This window comes from Triturus cristatus, chromosome 4_1, assembly GCF_964204655.1.
Source record: "Triturus cristatus chromosome 4_1, aTriCri1.1, whole genome shotgun sequence".
Taxonomy (NCBI): Eukaryota; Metazoa; Chordata; class Amphibia; order Caudata; family Salamandridae; genus Triturus; species Triturus cristatus.
The window spans coordinates 1,135,253,900-1,135,276,037 of record NC_140585.1 but is presented as its reverse complement, the minus strand read 5'-3'; the positions used below and the strand labels follow the sequence as shown (position 1 = coordinate 1,135,276,037).

The following is a 22,138-nucleotide window of genomic DNA, read 5'->3' as shown; positions in this document are numbered from 1 at the left end:
TTCAAAGATATTTTAGAAGATTTCCATTTACCGCTTTCTAAGGTAGTACAATAGACCTGGTCTAGCTCTTTAAGTACCTTAGACACCACTCTGCCCAAAAATATAGCTGAAGTGCTAACTATATGTGATACAGCCCAGAGATTGTAGGTTCAGCACCTGGGACCCCTGCAAATATTTATTAATGAAGGCGATTTGTACATCATTTTGTAAAGCACTGCAAACCACCTTTTGATGACATCACAGCTCTTCGGTACCATGATAAATTATATATAAACCATTTTATGTTTTTTTAAGCATCTGATATAGCAGAAATCTTAAGTCTCACTAATTATGAGGGAGACTCACACATTTGAAGTCGTTTGAGGTCTAATAGCAGACTAAATGTCACACCTGGTGAGAAGGGAAAGGAACTGAATTCTAAGTATGGCTCTGGTCAGAGGACTGATCTATAGCAGCTTCTGAGAGATGTAGAGGTTTCTAAAAGCAATTCCACCACAAGAGAAGGCTCCTGACTAGAGAGCTGCTTTCGGCACGTCAGAGTCCTGTTCCACTATTTTTGTAAGCCTGAAGTTCACCTTAGTAACCTGATGATGCTATTCTATCAATTGTTTTTTTTTTTTTAAACATGTTATGTTAAATTTTCGAAGTACCTCGCCAGAGAGTAACTGACATATATTAATCGCATACAGGATGATAGCATGTCACATAAATCGGGATACCTGTAGGATACACTTTGCGTACAGAACATATGTAAAAACCAAAACTTCACGCTGACTGTCCCACCCCCCCAGCATTGGCAAATATTATTGACAACATGTACTCAATAAAAATAAAAGTCAGACATAATATCGTATGAAATGGCCATTAACAACCAATAGAGGCAGATTCTTAAGGGGTTTGCGAGGGAAGATCTATACCCTGGTAGGTAGCCTATCTAGACCACATTTTCCTGTGCTTTTGTGGGCATCCCCGTGACTGGAAGACTGCTATTTCTGCCCCCATGCAAGTGTCAAGTGCCCCACACCATTTCCCCATTGTCAGCGGGAAAGTTCCTTTCCAAAACTGAGCGATATCCCGCTTGGCAATCGTGAGCGCTAGGAAAAGTAAGTGTTGCTTGTACTGGATCCCCCCTATATCTTCAGTGCTATGAAGAAGGAACAGTCGAGGATCCAGCGGGAGGTCCCATGACAGTACCTCCATGAGGCAAGTCTGAACCCTGCACCAGAAGCGATGTATTGCAGGCCGGCCCCACACCGTGTGAAAATATGATCCCTCCTCCCTGTCACAACGTAGGCTCAGTGGGGAAGCTATAACTCCCATCCTCCAAAGGCGAAGGTGTGTATAGTATACCCTATGCACAAATTTAAATTGGATAAGATGGTATCTGGAGGACACCGCAGCGCCCCTAGGACTTGCGATAGCTTCTGCCCAATCATCATCAGTCAGTTCAGGAATGTCATCTTGCCATGTCCTCCTGGTCATATGGAGGGTAGTGGTGGCATGTGTAGTCAGTGTTTGATAAACCTGCCTTTTTTTGTGAGTGCCCAGGTCCCCCATATTAAGGCGGGCTCCAGTGGGTGAAATTCAGGGAGGTCATCTATGTGTTGCATCAATGGAGTGAGCGCGTGGTGGAACTGGAGATATTTATAGAATTGAGTTTTATGAAGTTGGAACTCTTCCTGGAGCTGCTAGAAAGATTTTAATGTTGTGCCTCGAATAACATCTCCTAGAGTAGCTGTCACCTTTCACCGGTAATTATCCTGCCACAATGGCGTAGCCTGGGTCAGGCACCCCCTCCATCCCATCCAGCAGACCACATATCTCCATAACCGGATCGTCTTTCTACTAGCCTGGGGCAGAGAATCAAGTTTCTGCGTGCTGTATAACAACCGTAGGAGAGGAGTCCCTGTCATTACTGCTTGTTCCAGGGCATACGTCTGGTCTGTAGGCGTATTATACCACCAGTCGCTTATGACCAGGAGATGAGAGGCTGCGTAATAGGAGTATACATCAGCAGCAGCAATACCTCCACAGTATGTAGAATGTATACATGTCTGCAGAGCTACTCATACCGCACCTCCACCTCAGAGGAATTTATTAAGTGTAGTATTTATTTGCGCGAACCAGGACCGCGTAATTTAATACGTAAAATTTTGGAGTTGATAAAGCATCCTGGGGAGAGATACCATTTTAAAAATTGCCAAACGTCCATACAACGAGAGAGGTAGGGAAGACCATATGGAGGTCTCTTCCTGAAGCCGAGCAAGAAGGGGATTGATATTTCTCATCCAGGACGTCTCGTGGCAGGAAGAAACATATACCCCCAGATATTGGAAGCCATCCGTAGCATGTCTAAGCTGAGATGCCCATATACCTCTACCATGCTGCCCGCAGACTGGGAATAACACAGATTTGGAGGGGTTCGTAAGGAGGCTGATGGTCTGGCCAAATACTCGAAGAATTTGTAAAATGCGCTGGCCCGATATCCATGGGTCGGTCATGAAAAATAAAACATCGTCGGCATATAGTGCTATACGATCTGGTTGTGAGTTGGGCCAGTCGAAACCCCGGAGCACAGAATCACGGCAAACCCATATAGCATGGGGTTCTACTGCCAAGGCGAATAGGAGTGTAGACAGGGGGCAACCCTGACGTGTACCGCGGCCAATGGGGAAAGGGGGAGAGCACTGACCGGCAACACGGACCCAAGCCATAGGTTTAGTATACAGCAGGTGTACGTATGCCCGAAAACACGGGCCAAAATTACTAGCCTCCAGAAGCTGGAATAGATACTCCCAGCTCAAGGAATCAAAGGCCTTAACTATATCTGCAAGGAGTATGACGTGGGGATGTCCCAGCTCAGGGACCAAAGCCATAGCGTTATGGACCCGGCGAATATTGTGGCGGGTAGCTCGATGTGGCATAAAGCCAGATTGATCCAAGTGGACCAACTCTTTAATGCAGGTCCGCAGGTGATCTGCTAAAACCTTCCCCAGGAGTTTGGGTTCAAAATTAATTAGGGAAATAGGGCAGTAGGAAGATGGCTCGTCTGGAGGACAGCCTACTTTTAAAAAGAAAACTATCTCCGCCTGACACCAGTCCCGGGGCAAAGATTTCATGTCAAGGGCCTCATGTATTGTGTCCAACATATGTGGACCTAAGTAAAAATATGAGAATGAAGAAATTCTATGGGGAACCCGTTGGGACCTGGGGTCCGATCAGGCCGCATCGCAGATAACGCTGCTGTTAAGTCATCCACCGTAATGGGGGAATCCATGTGATCCCGCATTTGATCAGTCAATTTCCGGGGGGAATATCGCAAATGAATTCTGCTATGAGGTCCTCCGAGAGCTGTTGCCTCTGTGTATATAGTGTGGTGAAGTAATGTGCAAATTTGGTAACCACCACTGCGGGAGATGAATGCAAAACACCGTCACTACCTTTAATGGTTGGGACCACGGCTGAGGTGTTACCTGCCTGACAGAGTCTATGTAACATTTTGCTCGATTTGTCCCCCCACTGGTATATTCGGTGTTGAGATGCCAACCATATATCCTTAGCCTCATCCATAAGGTGTCGGTGTAGCCATTGTGAAAGATTACAAAAAAGGGTAAGACTCGGGTCCGATGTGTATTGCAACTCGAGTAATGTACATTGATCTTCCAGCTCCGTCCTCTGGGCAGAGAGCTTACGCTTGTCATTTGTCCTGTAACTAATGTCCACCCCATTGTGTGTAGCCTTGCATGCCTCCTATAGGGCCTCCTTGGTTGGAGTGGAGTAAGTGTACAGGGTTAGATACTCTTGAAGTCACCGGTCAGGCACTCTTGATAGTCATGATCTCGGAGGTGCCATGGGGACATTCGCCACCAAAAGCAGGGCCTCTGTACGTACAAGTGGAGTGTCGCCCTGACTGGGGAATGATCTGACAACCCTCTGGGGAGGTGGGAAAACCTATAGATATAGGTGTGTGGTGCAAATAGATAATCTAGGGGGGACATGGAGCCATGGACATATACGTGTAGCCTGTCTCAGCGGGATGGTATTCTTGCCATAAATCTGCCCACCCCAACTTCCCAGCAAGCAACGACAGTTTAGAAGTCGGGGCTGTAGAACCTACACCGGCTCCACGGCTCCTATCAGGAGGTGCCATAGTGTTGTTCCAGTCGCCTCCCAGAGGAGATAGGCCCTATGGAAGTTCGCCCCACTGGCGAGAGATGTTCTCTACAAATGTGTTTCCCAGAGGTGGGGGTGCATAGATACTGCCCAAGTTTAGTGGTTCCCCATAGAGTGTACCCGTCAAAAGGACATATCGGCCTCCAGGATCTACCCAGTGTTTAATGTGGAGGTACGGAACACGGTGGTGAATCAGAATGGCTGTTCCCTGAGAAACCCTAGTGAATCCTGAATGATACACCTGATACCCAAACCGGGGCAGGCATGGGGCCTTATTACTCAAGAGGCGAGTCTCCTGCAAGAGAAGGATATCAACTCCATAACGTTTGGCCTCTCGTAGAATGACCCCTCGCTTTATTTTATCAAGCAGACCTCAGACATTCCATGTTACTGCGGTTAATTCAGTCATGTGGGAAGTTACTGGCTGGGAGGCCTTATGTACGGTATTGGAACCAGATAGACTGGCCTGCCTGGTGGAGAGTGGGACATGTGTCTGCGTGTGTGAAGAAATAGAAAAAAACGACTAAACTCTAAACCCGAACAACACCCTTCCCGCCCATCACCCCTCCCCCCCCCGATACCCCCAGGAAATCAGAGCATTTGTCTCGGTAGAGAATGGCCCAGGACCTTGAATATAGATCCTAAAACCCTTCCTTTAATGGATCCCAACAGCCTGTAGAACCTTAACAGTGGGGTACACGTGTCCGGGTCAGTTCAACCATAGAGGAACGCTTCCACCTCTACCCGGTGCCGGATAGACGGGTTCGTTTTGAACTGCTCCAAGTCAACTGCACTCCATTGGTAACCATGCTAGCGTAAGGTAATCAAGGCATGCGCTCAGGGCTGGATGATCGTCGTGTCAACCCAGAACGGTGTCGTGGCTTGGATTTCGTTCTACATGGTCTATTCGTTTGTGAGCTTCTGGAGGAGTCAGATTCCAGCGGCGGCGGGGAATGAAGTTTCAAATGCATCCACTCGTCAGACCAACCAAAGACCGCTTCAGGTGAGTCAAAGAAGAATGTCTTATAATTATACACCACGTGGAGTCTGGCCGGATCTAGCAGCATGTATGAGACATTCAGGTCTTGTAGATGCTTTTTCACTGCCGTGAAGGATTGCTGCTGCTGCTGTACCAAGCAGGTATAGTCCGGGAAGATCAGTATGGACTTGGAGTCAAAGATGAGTGTATCCCTGTGCGATCGTGCAAACTGCAACACTGCAGCTCTGTTTGCATAATTGAGCAACCTGGCGATAACCGGCCGCGGAGCCTCCCCAGTAGGCGGCATCCAAGTGAGCACCCGTTGAGCTCTATCGACTACGAACCACGTGGAGAGCAGTTCGGCAGGCAGCAGATCCTTGAGCCACGAGGTAAGGAAGTGGTTCATAGAGTTACCCTCGCAGCCTTCTGGAAAACCAACAAAGCATAAGTTATTGCGCCATGCGTGGCCTTCTGCATCCTCCGCCCGAGTGGCTAATTCTTGAGAGATGGCCGTCGATTTATTGACACGCTGCTGGAGGGTCATAACATTGTCTTCTACTGTGGACACTTTCATCTCAGCTTCAGTGATCCGATCCACAGCTTTCTTCAGCTCCTGACGTAAAAAGAAAACTTCGGTGCCCACTGCGCCGATCTTAGCCTCCAGCATGTCTCTCGCCTCAGTGATGGCCGCAAACAAAGCTGCATTTTCTGGGATTGGGCTAGATGGGAAACCGCCACTTGCTAACATGGCATATTGGTCCATGGTGCTCTGTTCTGGCTCGAGGCGTTAGGCTTATCCTTCCCCATTGCAAACTCTTGTCACAGCCACCACAAGAAGACTCTGGTTAGGATTCGGCTGGGCACGGGATCACGGCTGCACCAATCCACCACGTAGGGGGCACCGGAGAAAGCGCAATGGACTAGTCCTCACGGAAATCCCCACTGCAAGGTCACACGTCGTACCAGGCCTAGCCCAGCTGCCTCCACAAGCCACAGCAGAAAACCAAGTAGGCTCCTCTAGTGGAACCTACCACGCCGGACCACCAGCCCGCCAGTACAGATCTCTGTACTGGGGTGAATGTATGACATTGTTCTGCATTCTGTCCATCAATTGTTCTTTTTGCATTTGTCACCCCGAGTGGGAAGGGAATGCCCAGACGTGGGTCTCGTGTTCTCCATGCCACTGGAGTCAAGCTATCCTGACTGATGAGGGTTGAAAGCCCAAAACAGGTCCTACGATGCTTGTTTCCTGTCCAGGGAGGACCTGGCCTGGCAGTTCAGGCCGGACTAGTCCTCACGGAAATCCCCACTGCTAGGTCACAAGCCGTACCAGGCCTAGCCCAGCCGCCTCCACAACCCACAGCAGAAAACCAAGTAGGCTCCTCTAGTGGGACCTACCGTGCTGGACCACCAGCCCGCCAGTACAGATCTCTGTACTGGGGTGAATGTATGACATTGTTCTGTATTACGTCTATCAATTGTTCTTTTTGCATTTGTCACCCCGAGTGGGACGGGCATGCCCAGACGTGGGTCTCGTGCACTCCATGCCACTGGAGTCAAGCTATCTTGGCTGATGAGGGTTGAAAGCCCAAAACAGGTCCTACGATGCTTGTTTCCTGTCCAGGGAGGACCTGGCCTGGCAGTTCGGGCCGGACTAGTCCTCACGGAAATCCCCACTGCTAGGTCACAAGCCGTACCAGGCCTAGCCCAGCCGCCTCCACAACCCACAGCAGAAAACCAAGTAGGCTCCTCTAGTGGGACCTACCGTGCCGGACCACCAGCCCGCCAGTACAGATCTCTGTACTGGGGTGAATGTATGACATTGTTCTGTATTATGTCCATCAATTGTTCTTTTTGCATTTGTCACCCCGAGTGGGACGGGCATGGCCAGACGTGGGTCTCGTGCTCTCCATGCCACTGGAGTCAAGCTAACCTGGCGGATGAGGGCTGAAAGCTCGAAACCGGTCCTACGATGCTTGTTTCCAGTCCAGGGAGGACCTGGCCTGGCAGTTCGGGCTGGACTGTTCCCATTGGGAGCAGCGTCAAGACTGATTTGCATATGGCTGGGTCCAAACTGGAATGGCATGATGAGCAAAAAAACGATGGATTTAGGCCCATATCTCTGTACTGGGGATGAATGTATGACATTGTTCTGCATTCTGTATATGGCTGGGTCCAAACTGGAATGGCATGGTGAGCAAAATAACGATGGATTTAGGCCCAGATCTCTGTACTGGGGTGAATGTATGACATTGTTTTGCATTCTGTCCATCAATTGTTCTTTTTGCATTTGTCACCCCAAGTGGGAAGGGAATGCCCAGACGTGGGTCTCGTGCTCTCCATGCCACTGGAGTCAAGCTATCCTGGCTGATGAGGGTTGAAAGCCCAAAAACGGTCCTACGATGCTTGTTTCCAGTCCAGGGAGGACCTGGCCTGGCAGTTCGGGCCGGACAAGTCCTCACGGAAATCCCCACTGCTAGGTCACAAGCTGTACCAGGCCTAGCCCAGCCGCCTCCACAACCCACAGCCGAAAACCAAGTAGGCTCCTCTAGTGGGACCTACCGCGCCGGGCCACCAGCCCGCCAGTACAGATCTCTGTACTGGGGTGAATGTATGACATTGTTCTGCATTCTGTCCATCATATGTTCTTTTTGCATTTGTAACCCCGAGTGAGACGGGCATGCCCAGACGTGGGTCTCATGCTCTCCATGCCACTGGAGTCAAGCTATCCTGGCTGATGAGGGCTGAAAGCCCAAAACCGGTCCTACGATGCTTGTTTCCAGTCCAGGGAGGACCTGGCCTGGCAGTTCGGGCTGAACTGTTCCCATTGGGCGCAGGATCAAGACTGATTTGCATAGGGCTGGGTCGAAACTGGAATAGCATGGTGGGCAAAAAAACGATGGATTTAGGCCCAGATCTCTGTACTGGGGTGAATGTATGACATTGTTCTGCATTCTGTTCATCAATTGTTCTTTTTGCATTTGTCACCCCCCCCCCAGCAGCCTCAGCTCTGCAAGATAATCCTCGTTTGTCACGCAAAAATGAGGCACACAGTGTGTCCACTGTTGGCTGAAGGTGGTACTGTGCGTCACCTGCGTCACCAGCCAGGCGGTGCCAATGATACTCTCTATGCCAAGTAGCGATAATGAAGTGCCCAGGGGAGTCCAAGCGGGTGACGCACGTGTCTCTAGTGTCACAGCCGGGATCTGTGTACAGGTGGCCTATACGATGCTGCAGTCAGGCCGATGGCGAGGCCCGGAACTCGAGGCTCCAAGCACACGTGGCGCTGCCAACGGGCAGCAGGAACCCCGCCGGCCGCACGCCGGCTCCCGGGCATTGTACCCCGGGGTAAGCTCAGAAATGCCACCAGGGAGGCCTCGCCACGAGGAGTACCACCCCAGAACCCCTAGCTCTGGGAACCCATCGGCCATCTCCAACCAACCGGGCCCCAGTCTGGCCCAACCCCGCGGCCCCAACCATGATCGGGCCGGCCCGCAAGGTTCCCCTGCAACCAGAACCCGCAGTAGCGGCCCCGGCATGGCGGGAAGCGAATGCACCCGCAATGCTCGCCTTGGCCCCCCTGTGCCTCCCGGCTCCTCACCTCAAGGCAGGCCCCGGTCCAGGTGTCTGCGGCATCTCACGGAGGCCCGGAGCCACCCGCGGCGCCAGGCCTGGTCGACGACGCCTCCTAGATAGCTCCAGCAGCCACACACAGCCGGCCACCAGCAACCAGATTTCCGTCTCGCACCGGATACACTAATACCTTGTCATCGGCTGGGTGCACCGAGTTGGTAAGTGGCGGATTAAGGAGGCGGACGCGCGGAGCTCGTTCAAGCTGCGTCCGCCATTATGGCTTCCCAAGCCACGGCCCCTTCTGTCAATTTTTTATGTATATCATTGTTTAAATCATTTCACTACGCTTACTAACTGTGCTGTCATTGTGCCAAAGTTCATGTTCATCACTTCCTGTGATGTCATCACATACATTAATTAGCTCTCACTCCTGAGAATTTTCTACGCCTGAGACCTATGATATATATAGCACAGACATAACTCCAATCGGAATCGGGGCACATTGCAGAATTTTCTTTGACTGTAGCAGGCAAACCTCAATCATGAGGTACTGTATGTAGAACCGTATGGCAGCGGGGGTCCCGTAGGGACCATATTGTAGAAACCAAAATAAGTTACAGCAGGAGGGTTTGAGTGATTTAATTGTTGGCGGATTGGCCACTCGTTAAACATGGATTAAAGGTCCTAACATACTAGGTTGCACCGTGTGTAATTACTAATGGAAGGTGTCTATATACATTGGACAGTGATACGTTTTCAATCCCTATAGAGACTCACAGGGAGAACTATTGCACTAACTACAAGAACTGTCTTGTGTGAGCGCGTCGATTGATTTATTGCAAGACGTGACGGTTTTTTCTATTTGGGCCCAGTTGTTTTGCTGATGTTCGATTTCAACATCCATGCCTTGAGAAAGTCTTAGAAAAAGACGAAACACGTGTCGGCTGGCAAGTTGTATGCTGGTAACAAGTTTTTTATTCATCTATAACTTTAATAAAAACTGCTGAAGAGCAAAGAAGGTCGTCTTACTCTTTTGGATTACTGTCTGAAGTGATCTCATTGAAGGATTACTCTCATTGACGAAGATATATATATATGTTCAAAGTATACTGATAACTGTTTACGGTGTGCTATATATGCCCATATGTTTTTTGTCAAATTTAAAGATCTCAATATAGCCCATTGAGTCAACATTAATTTTGTACTTGTTTTGCTGTAAAGCGCTTTTAATTCATATGTTTTGTTCCACAGATCGACAGCCACTATAGATCCTAAAATCCAAAGTAAGGCATAATAGCAGCTATGCATTCTTACTGCATAGAACTCGGGTCCCTTGCATTATAGTTGCATTCATACAACACTTCGTACCCCTGGTGAGGCTCTGAAGCACTTTGCAGATGGGTAGCATACTACTCTAGAGAAGAGTTACAGATGAAAGAACGTGTTTGTTATATGGCCTATATGGGTAGTGGGGTGCTGTGCATACGGACCAGAGATGTTCTTTTATCATGTTTGTCTCTGTGCCTATGCATTAGGTGGAAATTAAAGGAGTGAGAGATAGCAAGCTTTCACATAATAAGAGATGCTGTCATGTGGATGGTCATACAGTCTGTCATGCAATTTGTCATAGAAGCAATCATGCCACTCAAGCACATACTTAGCATACGGTATATTAATTTAAGAATAATGGCATTGCTCTGTTGGGCAGAGGAACAGGAGCATTTGACACAAGTGTTTCATTACATTTCATTTCTGATGGATTTAGGACATTATGCATATACATAGGAGAGTGGATCATTGGGTCACATCACAGTTCTGCTGGATTCAACACTTTTGATATGTATGTCTTAGTACAGTGTGTGTCAAATTTCTCATTGACTCAATTAATGGAGGTAATATACTTATATTTCGGTTCTCTTTTGCCTAAGACTTAGTAAGAGCAGTTCAATATATTTCTTTATAGAGCATTTGTAGTGCTGAAAAGGAATGGGCGGTTAATTATATACGTGTTGGCTAGACTCTACCCATGCTATGGTCAGACTGCAATTCATGACTCAAACAGTGTCTGGAAATGGGTGCTTAATTCTTAATAAGTGGATACAATTCTTATCCGGAGCCATGCCAGAGATGACCACTCGCGAAAACTAGCATAGATTTTTATTACAAGATACTCTGAACTGTCTTAGCCAAATGGGGCCGATGGAATTGCGGGATAGTTGTCTCAGTTCAACACAGAAACAGGACAACTTGTAGATTATTAAACCACTCTTATTATGACTTTTGGTAATGTTTAGTGGAGCTGAAGTAGTTAAGGAATCCAAATGAACCTTCACCAAACTATACCACAGGCTGTGTTTCCACTATCTCTCCAGAGCTTTTTAAGGGCTAGAGTCCATAATCGCTTCCGTGTTAGTCACTTCTATCATTGTCATTATTGGAGATCAAAGTTCCAGGAGTCAGACTGTAAGAAGATGGTCGTTCTTCCAGTTCCAGGCAGGAGGATCCCTGGTTTGGCTGTATTTATTTCAATGTAATCTGTTAACATCCATTGGTCAATGGCTCAGAGATACCTTTCTAGTCCTGTTATCAGGAGCACTCGGATTGTCCAATTCCAGGATGAACATTATGTCATCTGCATAGTTGCAGCATGTCATGTTGAGTGAATCAAAGAGTGCTGGAAGTAGGCTGAAGTAGACGTTGACAATGAGTGGCGCAATGCTTGATCCTAGATTGCCCCAAACTTGATAATGTAAGTGAGTGGATGCTCGATCTATTGGAGAGGTAGGAGAGGATCTAGTCCAAGATTCCCATTCCTTTTAGTATACCTCAAAGGTGATAAACTGTGTCACAAGAAGCAGACACATCAACAAGACTAACTTCTGCAACACACGTTCTATCTACTGTGGTTTTCAGATGGAGAGTAGAGCAGATCCCTTCCCCCTCACTGCGTGAAACCAAGTATATTGGTCTGATAGCAGTCTGTCTTCTTTAAAGAAGGTGAAGATCTGAGAAAATGCTTTTCTTTTAGTTTCCCAAGGAAAGGGCTGTTTGAGATTGTTCTGTCGGGTAGCAGAATCATCTGGTTCAACATTGCTCTTATTGATGAGTGGTCATATGTAAGATATCCCATGTCTGATTTATTTAAAATTATGAACCAACTTTTGCGACCTGCCCATTATTTTGCAATGCAGCTGATGAACTGATCAGCTGTACCAAAAAATGAATATTCGTGGAGGGTCACAAAACCTCCTGTCTCATGCATATTGCTGAGGCAGATTGCATTTTGCCACTAGATATAGCTGTGAACGCAATGATGAATCCACGCGCTGGACAGCAGACATTTATTTCTGCACTCACATTCCCCGGATGTCAGCATCAGGAGCTGGGACAGGTGCTCCTTTGAAAAACATAGACATGCTAGGAAGACCATGGGGAGTGCCTGGGGTGGCCCCTGCGACTACTGTTCCCCACCCGAAGGGCAGACTCTGCCTTAAGTGATTCGAAGGAGAAGCTTTTGCACAGGAACAGTTTCCCTTTTATGAATCAGTTAGTTCCCTAACTCAGGAGTGGGTGACTGATCAATGGTTTGCGACTGCAATTGTAGTAACAAACCATTGATAGATTGGATTGTGACTCGCAATTTAAGGGGGGACATCCTTGTTGTACCGCTTCCCATATGCAATTTAGAAATAGTTGCAAATGGCCATTCATGAGTCAGAAAGACTTTTTCGATTTGTAATAAGATTTTTGCAAAAAACCTTAATACATCTGGACCTTTGAGTTCTGTGAGGAAAAGACCTGTGTTCTTTAAAATCTGTTTTAAGTTAATTGTGTCCATTCTGCCAGAATGTACATGATTAATTGTGTCCATTCTTTCAAAATGTACATGGGTACCATATATGAGTTAAACCAATACATTTGAGAAATTATGAAACTATCATTGTTACATGTGTTCCACATAGGACATTGAATTGCATACAAATAAATCATCAACATATGTACACATAGTTCTAAAATGATCCAGTAGTTTCAAGTCAGAGTTTTAGCTAGTAAATAGACATTGTGAGAAAATTAACAATTGAGCAAACAACTCTCAGAGATTCCCTAAGTAAAGAGAAAATATACTAGAAAGTTTAAGGCAATATCCCTGGTAACTCTGAATTCAATTGATTTCTGTGAAACATGGGCAGCAATCTTTCAGTGCTGTCATTCATTTTCGCTGGACAATTCTTCCTCTCGTTTCATCCCACGGTTATCAAAGGCATACAGAATTTCGCCTAGGAATTTTTATTTAAAAAAAAATGTTTTATAGAGTGCAAACGTGACCCTTGTGGGTATCAGAGTGCTTTACTAGTGATTAGAACATTGGAATGTTGGGAGCTCCATTGAAAACAATGGAGTGCTCCGGGCTTATAATGGCTGGTATAAGCCCGGAGCACCAACATTCCAATGTGTCTTTGTTCACAGCTCTGGCTGTGAACAAAGGCTTCAGGGAGCCTGATGGGATTTCAATCCCCTGCGCTCCCTGAAGGCTTTGTTTTGTTAGAACATTCTGCCCTCTAGTGGCAGAATGTTCTAATAGCCTTATGGCCCTTCGTAGCAGAGCTATACCGGCTTTTAAAGTCCCTCTGCTTTGTTAAAGTCCCTCGCCTTCGGCTCGGGCCTTTAACGCTGCAGCGGGCCTTTAACAGCCGGTATAGCCCGCTACGGCGGGCTATAAGGCTATAATGAAGGCACAAACCTATATATCAGTTAAACATGTTCTATATACATATATGACAATAGAAAAGCTTTATCATAAAACGAAAATTCTGAAGGTCTGTTCTGGAAAATTGGTCATAAATAGAAGTTTGACTACTTACTTGAAAGATGTAGTTAAAGGAATCATTCTTATTTCGGGAAAGAGAGTTCCAAATACGGAGGGCAATGCCAGAGAAAGCTCTATTGTAGGTTTTCTTCCTGAAGAATCTCTGTGGTTTAAGTAGTAAGGTGCTGGAGCTTCAAGAGGATCTTGAGCCGCCCACAAGTTCAAGCTTCTTAGTGATATAGCTTGGGGTACTGAAGTGTAGAGCTTTGTGGGGGAGATTTACTTAGATGTTGTGCCGTGTTTGTATCACAAAAGTGTTGCAAATCGTCGCAAACTCATTTTTTTCCCTATTTACTTTGCAGCGCTAAACTGGTTTACCACTGAAAATAACGGAAAAGTAATGCAAAGCAGCTCAATGGGGGCGTGCCAAGGGTGGAGCATGGGCGTTCCCATGCAACCACCCATGGTTTCTCACGCTAAACCCAATTTACTAAATAAAGTAGATTGGGTTTAACGTGATAAAACTGTGCCCTTTTCAATTAGGCACAAGGAAGGAGAAATGCTTTAATTTCTCCATCCTTTTCTGAGTTTGCATGTGTGCTGTACTGAGCCAGATGAGGGATGTCATGTCAGGAGCAATGTGATTCTTCCTTTTTGATCCTGTAATGAGTCTTACTGCAGAGTAGAGGGAGACCCTTAATGGGGCTGTAGTGGATCTGAGCAGGCTAAAGAGGGCTTGCACCTTCATAGTCCAATCTGGGAATCACGAGGGTTTGCACAGCAGACTTGAGGTCTTTTTGGGATAAGAAAGGTTTTTGTTTTCTTAACTTGTTAATTTCAAGGTTGGCTCCCATAGTAGTGGGACTGTTTGACCTGGCATCATTGGCGTGGGTTTCCCCTGTATTTCTTGCCTTTGCCTCCTGTGTTTTTGCTGTGCGTTGGACTTCGTTTTTGCTGGTCTAGATGCTTTGGGCACTTTGCCACTACTGTTCAGTGCCACAGTGCAAGTGTTCCCTCTGTAAATTGTTGTCTTGGACTAATGTTTCCATACTTGGCTTATTTGGTTTACTATTAAGCCCCTAGTACAATGCACTGTGTGTGCCCAGGGCCTGTAAACCAAGTGGGGTTAGTGGACTTGCAGCACTGATTGTGCCACCCACACAAGCAGCCTTTCAAAGGTAACTCAGACCTGCCACTGCAGTGTCTCTGTGCAGTCTAGTACTGCTATGTCGACTTGGCAAGTGCACCCACTTGCCAGGCCCAAACCTTCCCTTTTCTTACATGTGAGTCATCCCTGAGGGTGGCCCAAGGCACCCCCGGGGGCAAAGTGCAGTGTATGTGAAAGGTAGGACATGTCCTGATGTGTGTGACATGGCCTGATAGTGAAATACTGCAAATTTAGTTTTTCACTATTGAAAGGCTTTCTGTCCCACAGGATACAATGGGAGTTGATTTATAACATCATATAACTATAACTTCCCATTGGGACCAGAAAATAAAGTTTAGTGTGCCTGAACTCAGAATCTAAAGATGCATCTTTTAGGAAGCATGCTTTTTACATTCTGTGTTTGAAAATACCACTTTTAGAAAATAGTCATCCTGTGTGCCTCTGCTAGGTTTGTGTGCTGACTGTCTGGCTTTGGAGTGACGGGGCTGGGTATGTGAATTCTGTTCAAACAGCCACTTGCGGGGGGTGAGGTGTGTCCTGCTTTTCCAGGGTGAGTCAGGGCTGGGCTGAATAGGCCTGGGCTGCATTTAGAGTAGGAGAAGGAGATTCCTTTCACACCTGAATGGGCCTGATCTTCCTTGGACAATGCTGTCTCCACCTCCTGCCAGGAAGCTGCAACAGAGAGGACATAACAGGTTTTGGCTGGGCAAAGGTCTTCTCTGCCACCAGAGAACAAAGGATTTTGTGCTTTAGAAAGTGGGGCCCAGACCCCAGAATTTTATATCACTTTTGGACTTCAAGAGGAACCTCTGCCAAGGAGAAGAACTGGATGAAACTGGAGGAGGAGTACTGTTCCTTTGCTGAGTACTGTCTGGGGTTGGCCTGCAGTAGCTGTTTCTGCCAAGGAGAGGAACTGTGTGTGTATCCTGCTTGAGAAAGTATCTCCAAGGGCTTGGAAGTGGAGCTTGCACCCTGTTTAAGAGGTCTTAGGAGCAGCAAAGACGTCACCATCCTTCTGGGCACCGTCTCTGGAACCGCTGGTTTAAGTCACCGCAGAAGGAAAGGGCAACCGACTGTCTCCGAGTCCGTCGCAGGATTCTGTGTACTGAAGGTCCTGCAGAAGGCACCGCCGCACTTCGCACTGCCTACTTGGTCTCACTAATGCCATTTTGACTAATGTCACCGAGCTGTTGCTTGCACCGCTTCCAGTGGGTTATGCATTCCGCCCGCCTTACTTCACCCTGCCTGGGCGTCACTGACACAGTTGCTCCCCGACCCAAACATCGACCGGCTCCGTCGCCTGCAACGCAACCTGCCAGCTTCGCATCCCGCACCGTCTCACCCTGTCTCACCGAGCCGCTGCCTGCACCGCATTGTGAGGGCACTGCAACCTGCACCGCTTCATTTTGCAACGCAACCGCGACAGTTGCCCCAACTGGCTCGCACCAATGTGTCAGCCGCAACGAGAAGGGTACTGTTTTCAATTCTGTTGACGCTTTAGCTGACCCGCATGAACGTGGTCAGCTAGAATTGTTAGGCTCTGTTGTTTTCAGCATCGCTGTAGCCCCAGACAGAGCTCACAACTCGGAAGAACTGTGTTTTTTAGCTATTTCTGCCATTTAAAGGTTATCTTAGAAAGTAATTATTTTTACAGTATTGCATGTTGGATTTTTGTCATTTTTGGTCTTGTTTGGTTTAGATAAAGAATTGCTTATTCTTTTAAACTGGTATGGTGTCCATTTGTAGTGTTTTCACTGTGTTGCTGTATGTATGCACAAAGACTTTACATACACACTGCCTCTGAGATAAGCCTGTCTGCGCGTGCCAAGCTAACAAGGGGGTGAGCAGGGGTTATTTTAGAAATGAATCCCCCTTACCCGGACTAGGAAGAAGGCCCCCTACGTGGACAACAGTGCAAACCATTGCCAACTAGAGACTCCCATTTCTAACAGGGACTAATGTACTTTTGCATATTGAAGTTTTTGTCCAGAGTAATTCCTAGTGATCTTGCTGAATCGATAAATTGTGGTGTGCAAATGAATGCTGTTAATTGCTTCTTCCATTCATTGACAATGTGTAACTTATTAGGAGGGGCAATTAAAAGTAACTCAGATTTTTGAGTGTTAAGTTTGAGGTGGTTGTATGACTGCCAATTTGTGGTATTTTGAAGAATAGGATTAAGGGATCAGATGTCTTCAGGGGCGGAGACCTTCAGATAAAGTTGGATATCATCAACATACAAATGGTAGTGAATGTTCTATGAAATTAGGATTTCTTTTAGTGGCTCCATGAATAGACTAAAGATGGTGGGTGAGAAGGAGGGGCCTTGTGGGACCCCAAGTGTGAACCGGCAGTCTTAGAGAGGGACTGATTTACTTTGACTTTTTGTGTTCTATATCAAAGAAAAGAGGTGAAGTAGTTTAGGACAGACCCTGACATACCCATCCTGTGCTCTAGTAAGTCAAGTAGGTGGTCACGATTAACTGTATCAAATGCTGAGGATAGGTCCTAGAGGATTAATAAGCATGATTCATTTTTATCCAACATTTTTAAAGCATTGTCCACTATAGGTGTCAGGGCGATTCCATGCTATGCCCAGAGTGGAAGCCAGATTAGAATCGGTCGAAATGATGGAATTGCTCAATGTGGTTACAGAGCTGGACGTATACATATATCTCAAGAAGCTTTGCCAGAGTCGGCATGTTGAAAATAGGGCAAAAATTGTTAAGGTTGGTTGGATCGGCCATTGTTTGTTTCAGGGTAGGGGTGACCTGCCCCGATTTTAGCCAGTCGGGGATTTTGCCCTGTAGATGTGATGCATTTACATTCTTAGTTCAGAGTGGGAGTATGGAGATTATGATTTTATTGAAGAGGATAGGAGGTAGTGCATCAGTGAAGTGGTTTGAGGGTTTGAAAGCTCTATAGTGGCAAACAATCTCGGCCACAACATATGGGGCAGGGGTGTGGGGTATCGCACCAATAGACTCCCTCCAGAAGATTGAGAATGGCTTCTTCAAGAGGGTTGCTTTGCCTCCTGCTGCATTTTCTAACTACGTCTCCCACTTAGAGTTGGATTTGTCCTATGTGACCGACACGGTGAGATTAGCCCCGATTATGCTGTGACATTCAATATGGAAAAGTGATACAGTGGATCTCAACCAGAATATTATACAAAATTGCCTGTCACTGGAAAATGCACATACAATTGCCTGGCTAGAGTATGTTAAATTCACTTTGCACTCGCTAGGCGTACTTGAACTAAACAGAAATCCGAGTTCTTGTTCTAAATTCCCCAAAAAGAGGCTTACGGTTTTATTCTTTGCAAAGGCATCCCATGAAAGGAAGGAATCCCATTGTGTAAGTACGACTATAAAACTTTACTATTTGATCTTACCTTTAAGGGAGGGCGAATATTTGTATTTGGAATTTGTAATAACATTTAGAGCACAGGTTTATCCTTCTAAGGTTCCGTACCAACCTAATCCCCTTGATGCTGGCCTTCCACGCAAAAAAGTATTACTTTAATGACTTGACACCATGCCCATGTGACAATTTATCCATGCAATCTGACCTCCACCTTTTTTCCTTCTGTCATTTTTACAAAGAACAGAGATCCAAATACATTTGACCTCTCTTAAGGTCAGCATCATTTTAATCAATGTTGTATTGCCTTGTTTTTTCTGAAGAAGCTCCATGATCCTTATGTATCTTTCTGTGTAGCATCATTCCTCTGGGCCTGCACGCGAAGGAGACATTTCTTAGAATGGAACATTGTGTACATTCTAAGTATTTCCTTAACTGAGCTTCTAATAATATCAAGATATTTATCCACGCGAACCAAGATTGATTTGACACAGAATTTGTATTACATATGTACATTTTCAATGTTTTTTTTTTTTTTTTTTAAGTTTCTTTTTATTAAGCATCAAGCAGAACAGCAATACAGACATTAGTTCGTTCCAGGGGTGCGCAGGCTCCGAGGTTGCAAAACAGTCAGCTAAGGTGAGTTCAGCTTCGTACCGCCCCAGTACATACCACACCCCGAACAAAGTGATCGATGCTAATTGTAAGAGAACATAACCCTGAGGAGGTTCTTCAATCCAGAACTCATCCCCCAAACCCCCTCTGCCCCTCCCCCCCAAATAACGCCCCCCCCCCGTCCCGGTGGTGGTAAGCTTATATAACAAGAAACCTAAAGGATAGCATCATTGTCTCAGCGTGATGTGAGTAGCCCAGGACCCCCACAGTTGTGTAGTAAGAGCCGCGTCGTCACAACCAGACCTATATTTGGAAAAGGTGCATAGCCCGCACCGAAGAAGGACAGACTGCAGAGGGTAGTCCCCGGGACAGAAAAGCAACCAACGGCCCCCAGCTGAGTTCGAACACTTTATAATTATCCCTAAAGATATCTGCCAAGCGTTCCAAGGAAAGAATCCTCCACAACCGGGCGTGCCACAGTGACACCGCTGGGGTGTCTGCTTTGTTCCATGCAGCTGCTACAGTTAGCTTAGCAGCCCCAAGGCACATCCACATAATTGCCTTGTCGGCCTTAGATTGATATTCTAAGGTGGGATCCCCGACACCCAGAAGGGCGAAATCTTTGGTAGTAGGACCGGGGTACCCCAGCATATCCTTGATGTGAGATAGGATCTCAGCCCTACATGACTCCGTAGAATGGTTTTCATTATGGATACATTTTTAGTTATTTAGTAATCAATTTAGTAATTGGGTATGCGTAGCATGCTATTTGATTCCCTACTGCATTTATTGCACAAAGTATTGAGACTAAAATGTGTATTCTCGCTCATTATACTACTGCTAAGCCAAAGCCCCACTGTGCCGGGGTTGTAATTTGTATTATTGTATTAGAAAGAAAATCTATTTTTAACATGTACACTTTTATAATATATGTTTCTAATTTAGTTTGAATAAAGTTGAATGATGAACATCTGCCCCTATTAGATCTTCTACATCCTCGCAGGCTCCTTGCTCTTGAAGGCGGAGGGTGCTATAATCAAGAGTCTCAAACATCCAGGGGCTCAAGGTTTTAGGGTTGTGAGAAAGAGGTCACTGCACCCCCAAGCATCAGAGTAGCATGTTCAGAAATATAGGCCAGCACCAGCAGAGGCAGTCTTACCCCACTCAGCCATAAAGGCAGCAGTAAGAAGTGGCCCAAGTCCCCCAGCATCTCGATCTAATATCAGCTACAAATCTCACTGGATCGTTCAGTTCTTATTGGGCCACCCAATCCTGGTAACTGGTATCCATTCACTACGGTATTGCTGCACCCCGGTGTGGCCACTTCAGTAGTCTGAATTGAAATGAGAAGTAAGGCGCAGGGTCATCACCAGCGCTGAGGGAGGGGGACACCACTGCCTCTCAAAGACTCCTTTGTAGGTACTGGAGAGGGTTCTCGACCCAGTGTTTTTGTCACGGTAGCATACCAATATTTGAGTGCCTCTCTGCTGTCTGCTCTTGGCTGTGGCCCAGTGTTGCCGCAGCCAATCGGTGGTCACTGTCTTGGTTGATGAGACGCGGCTGTTGCACTCCCCCAGGGTGCAGGTTTCAGGTGCGGGAAAGTTCTGACCATACCATTCAGAGCCCAGTGGTAACCGCACCCCACCTGTGAGTTTCCTTTAGGGAGAGTGTAGGCTCCCAAGCCTCATATGCATGGGGATATCAGCTGGCTGAATGGGAGCTGAGAAGCATGTCTCACTCTATGAGCTATAGGCCATGCTCTTGAGGAAAGGGCCTATGGTTAAATAATTCTTCTCTTTTGGTCAACTCTCAGGGACCCACTTGTTGCTAACTCTTGATTTCTGGGTCCTTCTTCTGCAGAGTTGTTACAGGGAGGAAGCAGCCCGCATCGCTTGTCAAAGGACCCACTATTTGCAGGGCCACAAAGGACCAAAGCAGTCAGAGCACTCTTTTATTATACATTTATTATGAGGCAGGTAATACCAGTCACCACTAAATAGGATAGGATGTACATTTGTATAGCGCGAATTGCTGCCCGGAGGCGTCCAAGCGCTAGGAAAACCGAATACCTACAGCAGGCTTAGAAGGAAAATTAGGAATGAGATTAGCTAGATTGAGTGAAATAAATGGGTCTTTAGTTGTCTGCGGAAGGTTGAGAGGTTAGAATTAGCTCTAAGGTGCAGTGGGAGGGCGTTCCAGGCTCTAGCACCGTTGAAAGAAAAGGTCCTGCCTCCGGATCTGGATCTTTTTATTTTGGGGGTTTTTGCAAGAAATATTTGACTGGAGCGGAGGCTTCTGTTAGGCACATAATGGGTAATTAAGTCTTGGGTAATTTTAGGGCCAGTGTTCCAGAAGGCCTGGTGCGCAATGCACATGGCTTTAAACAGGACCCTCTGTCGCACCGGTAGCCAGTGGAGGGTAGTCAGGCCTGCTCTCACTGACTGTCTGCGGGGAAGGTCTAATAGACTGCGTGCTGCGCAGTTTTGAACTATCTGGAGCCTTCTGAGGGTGGATTCGGGGGCACCAAGATAAAGTATGTTGTTGAAGTCGAGTCGCGATTGAATTAAGCCTTGTATGGCAGTTTGTTTGGCATCCCAGGGAAGGAGGGGGAGGATTCTTTTCAGCATTTTCATGATGCCAAAGCAGGTGGCCGAAAGTTTTGTGGCCTGCGTATTAAAGGACAGGGATCTGTCCAGCCACACTCCAAGGCTTTTAATGCTGTTTTTGGGAGTAGGTGGGGGGCCCAGACTGGGTGGCCATAAAGAGGGGGGAATGCTGGGGTCTGGGGAGCCCAGGATCATCAGCTCCGTTTTGTACCCATTCAGTTTTAACGAAGAAAGGGACATCCAGGTTTTCACTTCTTCAGCGCACTCTCTAAGCCCGCCTGGAGCCGATGGAGTGGCTTCCTAAGTCATGGAGACCACCAGCTGCGTATCGTCCGCGTAGGAAATGATCTTAATCCCATACGGACGGACGACGTCAGCCAGTGGCCTCATGTACAAGTTAAAAAGTGCAGGGCTTAGAGATGATCCCTGAGGGACTCCACATTTCAAAGGTCTGCTGGCAGAGACAGAGTCGTCTTCAAACACACAGAAGGATCTGTCTTGGAGGAAAGATTTGAACCAAGACAAGGCTTTGTCTTCAATCCCAACCTGGGACATGCGATATAGCAGAGTGTTATGGCTAACCGTGTCAAAGGCCGCGCTGAGATCAAGGAGGATCACTGCCACTGATCCTCCTTGATCCAAGATCTTTCTCGCTTCCTCAGTGACCATAAGGAGTGCGGTCTCGGTCCCATGCTTGGGTCTGAAGCCCGTCTGGGTCGGGTCCAGTAGTTGGTGATCTTCCAGAAAAGTGATTAGTTGTTTATTAATATATTTTTCCAGAATCTTGCTGATCCATGGGAGCAGGGATATGGGGCGATAATTACTCAGATCATTAAGGTCCAAGTTGGGCTTCT

General features: G+C 46.9%; 1 protein-coding gene across 8 annotated transcripts in view; it reads right to left on the bottom strand.

Annotated features, from left to right (window-relative positions):
* LOC146856160 (hyaluronidase-like) overlaps window positions 1-22,138 on the bottom strand; it is a 331,244-nt gene that overhangs the window by 6,236 nt on the left and 302,870 nt on the right. The gene's annotated exons all lie outside the window — the stretch shown is intronic.